Source organism: Salmo trutta, chromosome 18 (assembly GCF_901001165.1).
Source record: "Salmo trutta chromosome 18, fSalTru1.1, whole genome shotgun sequence".
NCBI classification, from domain to species: Eukaryota; Metazoa; Chordata; class Actinopteri; order Salmoniformes; family Salmonidae; genus Salmo; species Salmo trutta.
In genome coordinates, this window is record NC_042974.1 from 47463227 (window position 1) to 47471898 (window position 8672).

At 41.7% G+C, this 8672-nt stretch overlaps 1 long non-coding RNA gene across 1 annotated transcript; it reads right to left on the minus strand.

The window, feature by feature from the left end:
• Positions 1–6267: 6267 nt before the first annotated feature.
• On the minus strand, positions 6268–8356 carry LOC115153398 (uncharacterized). The gene is made up of 3 exons (XR_003867689.1): positions 8134–8356; positions 7166–7325; positions 6268–6931 (listed from the first exon to the last, which is right to left on the minus strand). It is a non-coding gene; the product is annotated as an uncharacterized LOC115153398 (long non-coding RNA).
• Between the last annotated feature and the right edge of the window lie 316 nt (positions 8357–8672).

An 8672-nucleotide genomic window follows, 5' to 3' on the forward strand; every position in this document is an offset into this window, starting at 1 on the left:
ACATGCTTGATGCCATTCCATTCGCTCCGTTCCAGACATTATTATGAGCCGTCCTCCCCTCAGCAGCCTCCACTGATTTGCATGCATTGCATTGCATTCCTGAGTGAGTGTGTGCGTGTGCATGCCTGTGTGCGTTCATATATCATGCCTGTGTGCGTTCATATATCATGCCTGTGTGCGATCATATATCATGCCTGTGTGCGTTCATATATCATGCCTGTGTGCGATCATATATCATGCCTGTGTGCGTTCATATATCATGCCTGTGTGCGTTCATATATCATGCCTGTGTGCGATCATATATCATGCCTGTGTGCGATCATATATCATGCCTGTGTGCGTTCATATATCATGCCTGTGTGCGTTCATATATCATGCCTGTGTGCGTTCATATATCATGCCTGTGTGCGATCATATATCATGCCTGTGTGCGTTCATATATCATGCCTGTGTGCGATCATATATCATGCCTGTGTGCGTTCATATATCATGCCTGTGTGCGTTCATATATCATGCCTGTGTGCGTTCATATATCATGCCTGTGTGCGATCATATATCATGCCTGTGTGCGTTCATATATCATGCCTGTGTGCGTTCATATATCATGCCTGTGTGCGTTCATATGTCCGTGTCTGTGTGTGCCTGCATGTGTTTTCATATCTGCCTGTTCATTAACCATGATTCCAGCTGTCTGTGGTATACAGTAGTTTGGCCTGGTTAGCTGGTCCGTGTTCTAGTTTAATTAGATATGGCGTTTTCTATTAGCTACGGCTCACTGCCACACATTACACAGAAACCAGACCCAGTTTACTCATCTGATCATTGCATGCTGGTATTACTCTGACTTTACCACACACACACATTTCTATTAACATACATACAGAAGTACGGCACACACACACACACACACTCACACTCACACCGTATAAATCATCATGTTATTACTGTTTGTATGAATGGACATGACAGGGTGCCGTGTTTGTTGCTCATGTTTTTTTTAGTTTGAATTGCATTAACAATTTGTTTTAGATGGTTGAGCAAATCGTAAGTAGTACATACAGTACCAAACTGTTTAGTTCACAACCTCAGCCAGGTTCAGCAACCCATTCTTACCACAAATGTTCCTGATGGCACCTGCACACCTGCAAATACAATCAACGAGTGACTTGTCACTGTTTGATGATTCCCATACACCGCGGAGTAGAAACACACGCACGCACGGACGCACACACACACACACACACACACACACAGATAGAGACACACACATACACAGAGAGAGACACACAGACATGCACATACACACACATACACATACAGATAGAGACACACACACACAGAGACACACAGACACACAATACACAGACACACACACACACACAAACACACACAGACAGAGGGGCTGAACCGTACAGCAGTCAGTGAACATAAGAACAAAGGCATACAATGACACAGAGGAAAGAATAACAATGAGTAATCTGCCGCAGTGCTGTGTTTTCACTACCTCTGAAGACCTTGAGTAAAGCTCAGAGGTGGAGTGTGTGTGTGATTATTATAGGCACTAATTACAGTGCTCTGCTGTAATTACAATGCTATAGGGACACACTCCTTTCAGATCACAGATTAAGCCTTCACCCAGCTTCTAATGTCAATCATACAACACACACAGATAACTTTACTCATATACTCTCCTCCCTCTCTCCTTTCCCTCCCTCCTCTCCTTTCTCTGCTCCTCTCTTTTTCTCTGTTCATTGTCTGTCTCTCCTCTCTTCTCTCCTCTCTGTGTTGGTATCCCCCATTATCCATATCTCTTCTCTGCTCTCCCATCTCTCTTGCCTCCCTTCTTCTCTCCACAGTCCATGTATCTCCTCTTCTCTCCTCCCCTTCCCTTCTTCCCTCCCCTCACCTCTATCTATCTCCTCACCACTTATTATTTTCTCTCCTCTCCTCTCTTCTCTCCTCCTTTCTCCACAATAACAAAACTCTATTTGATGTAGTAACATACTGTTTAAGTTATTTGTCATTAAAGATGCACTATTCAGAAATCGCTCCGCCATTTTGTGGTTGCTAAAATTCTAATAGTTTGCTTAATTTCAGTTTATGTGACCAAATAAGCAAGTATTGTGTAGAGAGTCATTTTACCATCTAAACCGCTGTGGAATATATTTTCCATAAAACAAAACTATTGTATTTTCAGCTGTTTGAAGGTGATAGAAAGCAAAAGACGCAAATAAATTAACTTAAGAATGTGAGTCATACGGCACATAGAACAAATATACCACTTCTTAGACTTGCTTTCATTAAGAATGACAGATCTACAACACACATTTCTATGTGAATTTCATGGGGTCGCCCAAAAAGTTACATATTGCAGCTTTAAGACATGAAAAAACATTAATCAAATCATTTGACAAATTACCGACTAGCTATAAGCCAAAGCACATGGCTGTCCCTATAGCTTTACAGCTTTCAAAAACAACAATTCTGACTATTCTTACAGTTTCAGAGGAAGTTGTTAAACGAGCACCAAAAAACATATTTGCCGGCAAAGTAGCAAATAAACGGTTGATCTACGAGGAGACAAACCTCTAATAAAACAAATGTACGATCTCAGTTAAAATTCGAATTTAATACCCATAATTTATGGCCCTGAGCAGCTTATTATTTTAAGGAGAAAACGGTAAACTGAGTAGACATAACTGCTGCTATAATTCTGGGGGGAATAAGGTCCATTATGACTTTAAAGATGGCTGAGCGGAGGAGACTGATAGTCTGACAGTTTATGGGTGAGAGTGGTATTTTACCTCGAGAGAGAGAGAGAGAGAGAGAGAGAGAGAGAGAGAGAGAGAGAGAGAGAGAGAGAGAGAGTGGTATTTTACCGAGAGAGAGAGGGGGGGGTGAGAGTGGTATTTTACCGAGAGAGAGAGAGAGAGAGAGGGTGAGAGTGGTATTTTACCGAGAGAGAGAGAGAGAGAGAGAGAGAGAGAGAGAGAGAGAGAGAGAGAGAGAGAGAGAGAGAGAGAGACACATCTTGATACTTTAATGTAGTCCACATCATTAAATACAGTATTTGCCTCAGGACTGTGGGTACATCATTGACTGGTAACAAACCCCTATCTTCAGCCGTCCACACTCCAAAGTCAACCATAGGTAGACATAGAAAAACCAAGGTAGTCTTTATAATTGAATGAACTAATCAGACCTTGGACTAGTCATTTAGGACATTATACTGAAGCTTTAATTGTAACGGTTGTCGTCGGGAATAGAGGACCAAAACGCAGCAGGAATGTGGATGCTCATCTTGTTATTTATTTTAAATAAAGAGAACACCAAAACAACAAAACAGTCTTGTCACACCCACACAGGCAAAAACAAGAAACAATCTCCCACAACACTACACCAAACAATTACCCATATATAGGACTCTCAATCAGAGGCAACGAGAAAGCACCTGCCTCCAATTGAGAGTCCAACCCCCCATTAACCTACACATAGAAATACCACAAACCAGAAAGAACATAGAAATACAAAACATAGAACATAAACCAAAACCCGGAAATAATAAATCTAACACCCTACTACATAAACCATCACCCCGAAACACATAAACAAAATACCCTCTGCCACGTCCTGACCAAACTACAATAGCAAATAATCCCTAAACTGGTCAGGACGTGACATTAATACACTACTTTATCCACTGACTCTCAAGTGCTCTATCCTCCTTCACAGCACAGCTGTCCTTAGAATAAATCAATGTAGGCCTATAAGGGATTTACCATCTTGTAAGCTCTGATGCCATCTTATGGACATCTAGTGGATTTGCATTTGAATCTTGAGATGCGGTTGCTTACTGTGGATGCGTTTCATTTACCTCCTTTTTTCTGAAGTGCATTTGCACTTGTTCACTTTCTTTCATGGTTTTGAAGAGACATTATTGGTATATGGAAACTCCCTTTAGCCCATGCTAACACCAATCCAATACCCAAAGACCTGGTCAGTAAATTACTCATTTAATAATTATCTTAGTAAAAGTATTTATCTTCAACTCGTAATCTGTGGATTCTATTCGATTACATAGATTCAAATTGTATGTTAAACATCACAGCATAGTTGAAAGATGTATGGCGCATAGAAATCTGAAGAGGGTGGCCAGCAGAGAAAGGTGGGTTGGGCAGAGGGAAGCTGGGGGTTGGGATGTGGAATTGGAGACAAGTGGGAGTGGAGTTTGTGTGACGCTGAGGGCAGCGTTGTTGCATCTGGTGCCTGTCTGCCTGGGGCTGATGCCGTGCAGGTGTTTCTGTGCGTGTGCACATGCATGTACACACACTCGCATTCAGATGCGAGCATGTGTACATGCACGGACACACACACATGAACACATGTAAGTGGTGTCATGCATGCACTCAAGCGTATTCAGTTGGCCTTGCTGTTGTGATTTTTGTTGTCCTTGATGTCTTTAGTTTTTTGCATTGTTGTTTTCTGCTGTTTTCATTTGCTTTTATCTTTTTTCTCTTTTCTTAATTTTGTTGGTTGTTGTTGCGTTGGGGGATGATGGCTTTGGGTGGGGAATGGAATTATTTAATATAATTGTGGGGGGGGTTCTCCGGGGGGGAGGGACTGTGAGTGGGGTCTCGGATGGTTGAGGGGCGGCTCTGGGGGGCTGTGGAGGGGATCTTGGGGGGCTGGAGGCCTAGTGGTTGGTAGCTTGGGCTGGTAGCTTGTGGGTTGCTGGTTCGGGTCCCCATTTTTGGCCTTGTGGAGGATCATCTGACGTGCCCTTGAGCGGGGCGTTGACCCTGGTTGCTTCTGTGGGTTGCTCTGGATGGGAGTCTGTTGGATGACTGGATGTGATGTGGATGTTAAGCGGCTTCAATGCAAGTAGATTGTATGTTTTAATGTTCAATAAATAAATGCAACATTTTAAACACCAATCCAATACTTCTACATTTGTGAGGAGTACTGAACAAGTGCACACTTTGTGTCACTTTTCAATGCCTGCCTCTAGGTGTCAGTACAGCATCGTTAGAAAGACCACTTCGCAACCAAAGCTGCCAGGGCAAGAGAGGACTGCATGTACTCAATGCAGTGTCTCTTACTGCTAGGACATGATGTTCAATAATGACTTAAAATTGCCATTAGGCACATATCTAGAATCAGCTTCCCCTCTTTGAATACTAACCTTAACAAGTGGAGGGGAAAACAAAACTGACAGTAGATCAGTGTCTGGGAGCAACTTCATCCAAATAGCTTTGACTATTGGAATCATTAATTAGTGAATGTGCATGATTTAATCCTAACCCCCCAGGGAGAGAGCGAGAGAGAGGGAGAGAGAGGAAGTTAATGTACATGCAGTGGTATAAAGTATTTGTTCTTAAGTAAAAATACTTTAAGGTACTCCTTAAGTAGTTTTTTTGTATTTTACTTTACTATTGATATTTTTTGACTACTTTTACTTTTACTTCACTACATTCCCAAAAGAAAATAATGTACTTTTTAATCCATACATTTTCCTGACACCCAAAAGTAGTCATTACATTTCGAATGCTTAGCAGGACAGGAAAATTCTCCAATTCATGCACTTATCAAGAGAACATCCCTGGTCATACCTACAGCCTCTGATCTGGGGCACTCCATAAACACACATGCTTTGTTTGTAAATTATGTCTCAGTGTTGGAGTGTGCCCCTGGCTGTCCGTAAATAAAATAAAACCAAAAAATAGTTCCATCTGGTTTGTTTAAATAAGGAATTTGAAATGAATGATACTTTTACTTAGACTTTTGATACTTAAGTGTATTTTAGCAATTACATTTACTTTTGATACTTAAGTACATTTAAAACCAAATACTTTTAGACTTTTACTCAAGTAGTATTTTACTGGGTGACTTTCACTTTTTCTTGAGTCATTTTCTATTCAGGTATCTTTACTTTTACTCAAATATGACAATTGGGTACTTTTTCCACCATGTGGACATGTGTATGATAGACAGAGTGGGAGAGGTAGAAAGAGAGAGAATGGAGAAGTAGAGTAGAAAAGAGAGTAATAGAAAAGAGGGTTGTGGGTTCCTCTGAAAGATAAGCCTGTGGATCCACAGTCTAATCCAACGTGTACCAGTTAGTCAAAGTATGACTTCATATTACACTTTTTGACAATTGCTTCCGCATGATTTCTGAAACTACGGCTCCTTTTCTCTAGGCTCTACACACAAAACCCTAAAGCACACACCACATGCAAAACGGCACACATCTCTTGCAAAACCAAACACTTCATTCAAAACTATTTTATCTCAAAATTCTCAAAATTGTGTTTTTGCATCAAAACTCTAAACACAAAACATCAAATGATTAGCTCCTATACATGCCAACTACACACGGATGTGACAAATGTAACACTACTATCTTGTGTCTTTTAAATGTTCAGTGTGCAGTGGAGTCCACGGCAGTTTGTCATAGCACTCACACGTACATGTATATGCAAAAATATATACAGTATGTATGCATATTCAGTATATATTTACACTATAAACAGAAATGCAAGGGGGGGAAAATGTAATGTATTTCTTTCTCAAAACATAGTATTTTGTATTTTCATCCAGATTTCGGGATGAACAGTAACAGATTAAACAAATACAGTAGAAGATAAACAAATAGGCTTGTTATTATAAAGAAAAAAACAATTAGGGTGCATCCTGTCTCCATTTTGGGTCTGGCCACAGTACCTCATCAACATCACAAGCGATGAAGGACACCATTCTGACTAATGGCTGCACACATTGTGATGTTGTCACCACGCTGTCCAGAGACATTGACGATGGCGCGGTGTCCTATGAGATTTCTTCCCCTGCGGCTTGTTTTAGCTAGGTTAAAGTCGACCTCATCAACGTAGACAAAATCAAGATGCTCTGCAGCAGCATCTAGTTCCAGAACTCTCTGAAACAGACAAGACAAAACATTATTGTATGACAGTATGAATAGACATAGAGCAGTCAATATGTAGCACAATACACTGGAATACAATACCAATGACAGGATAGTATAGCTTACTTGTACCTATTCATAGCGCAGTTGTTTCACTGTCAGAATTTTGTTCAAATGGTACTCTGTAGAGCTGCTTCATACGAATCTGATAGCGTTTCAGAAGACGGCCAAGTGCGATAAACTTACCCTTTTTATGTTACTGAATGTTGTGTTGTCAGTGATGATGTGGTGATGCAGTTGTCGTAAACGTATGCTGTTGTTTGAAATGACCATATTCACTATGTGTTGTTCCTGCTCTGCTGTGAACAGCCGGTTTCCTCCTCCATTGAAGGGTCGTCTAGCAATTCTGCAAAAACAGGATGTGAATGATTAGGGTGCAAGATTTCTTTCAGTATGAAATGAAATGTTACTGTAGTGCTGTAAGTGCTGTAAGTACAGTAGCATGGTATAGAGGGCAGGTTTACATCTGTTCTCATTTCAAAATGTCCGTATGACACTTGCTGCAGTGTAGCGGCTCAAGTTAGGCTGGACCCGCTGCCCAGCCTCCCTGAAACTCAAACCATGGTTGACCACATGGCCCGGATCTCATCTGTGATTGTTCTCCTTCCTCCTCTTCCTTGTCCCACTCCTCGTCCTCATCCTCTTCCCCCTCCTCGCCCTTGTCCTTGTCCTCCTCCTTGTCCTCGTCCTCCTCCTTGTCCTCGTCCTCGTCCCCCTCTTACTCTCACTCCTCTTCCTCTAACTCTCTCTCCAAAATTGGCCTCCATTGTTGTCCAAAGCCAGAAAGCCAACCTGAAGCCTATTTATAGTGCTCTATCTCTGATTTCTAAGTGAAGAAATTAGCTATGTGTTTTCACACGTGAGCACTGGTTGTAGGTAATCGGTAAATGAGTGTGGCATTTTCAATGGCAGTGTTTTCCAAACGAAACACAAGACCTGTTAGTTTTGAATGATGTATCTAATGTAGAGAACTGTGTTTAGTGTTTTGCAAAAAGTGTGTTTTACAATTGCAAACTGAGTGTAAAGCAGATAATGTGCTTGCAGTTTTGCAGATTAGGTCTGAAGATTAGGTACATGAGTTAATGGTTTCACTGAGTGTGCCTCAAGCACTTTTAGTGTGTAAGCCGATTGTAAAAAAAAATGGTAAACCTTACAGTCAGGTCCAATGGGAAATGACATCACAAGTGACATCATCACATCCTGTCTTGTCGAGCTGAATTGATGGGGGATTGGGGAAGTTGAAGTTGCCTCTGGACGCTGATCAGAAACTGATACTAGATCTCTGTCTTGGGGCATCTGAATGGTTCCATTGTGTGGAGTGATCGAGGTTAGTGACTGACCGGCTGACCGGCCGACTGACCAACTGAGACTGAGGCATATGAGCTATTTATAGAAAGCGTGGAAATACCACTGCTTCCTCCTCCTCCCTGCCTGCCAGCCCCAACAGATGGTAGGAATGTGTTACAGACTGGAGGAGAGACACTGCCAAATTCAATCTGGTTGAGAGAGAGAGAGAGAGAGAGAGAGAGAGAGAGGGGAGGGGAGAGAGAGAGAGAGAGAGAGAGAGAGAGAGAGAGAGAGAGAGAGAGAGAGAGAGAGAGAGAGAGAGAGAGAGAGAGAGAGAGAGAGAGAGAGAGAGAGAGAGAGAGAGAGAGAGAGAGAAAGGATCTGGCTAAAAATACTTGAATCAGTT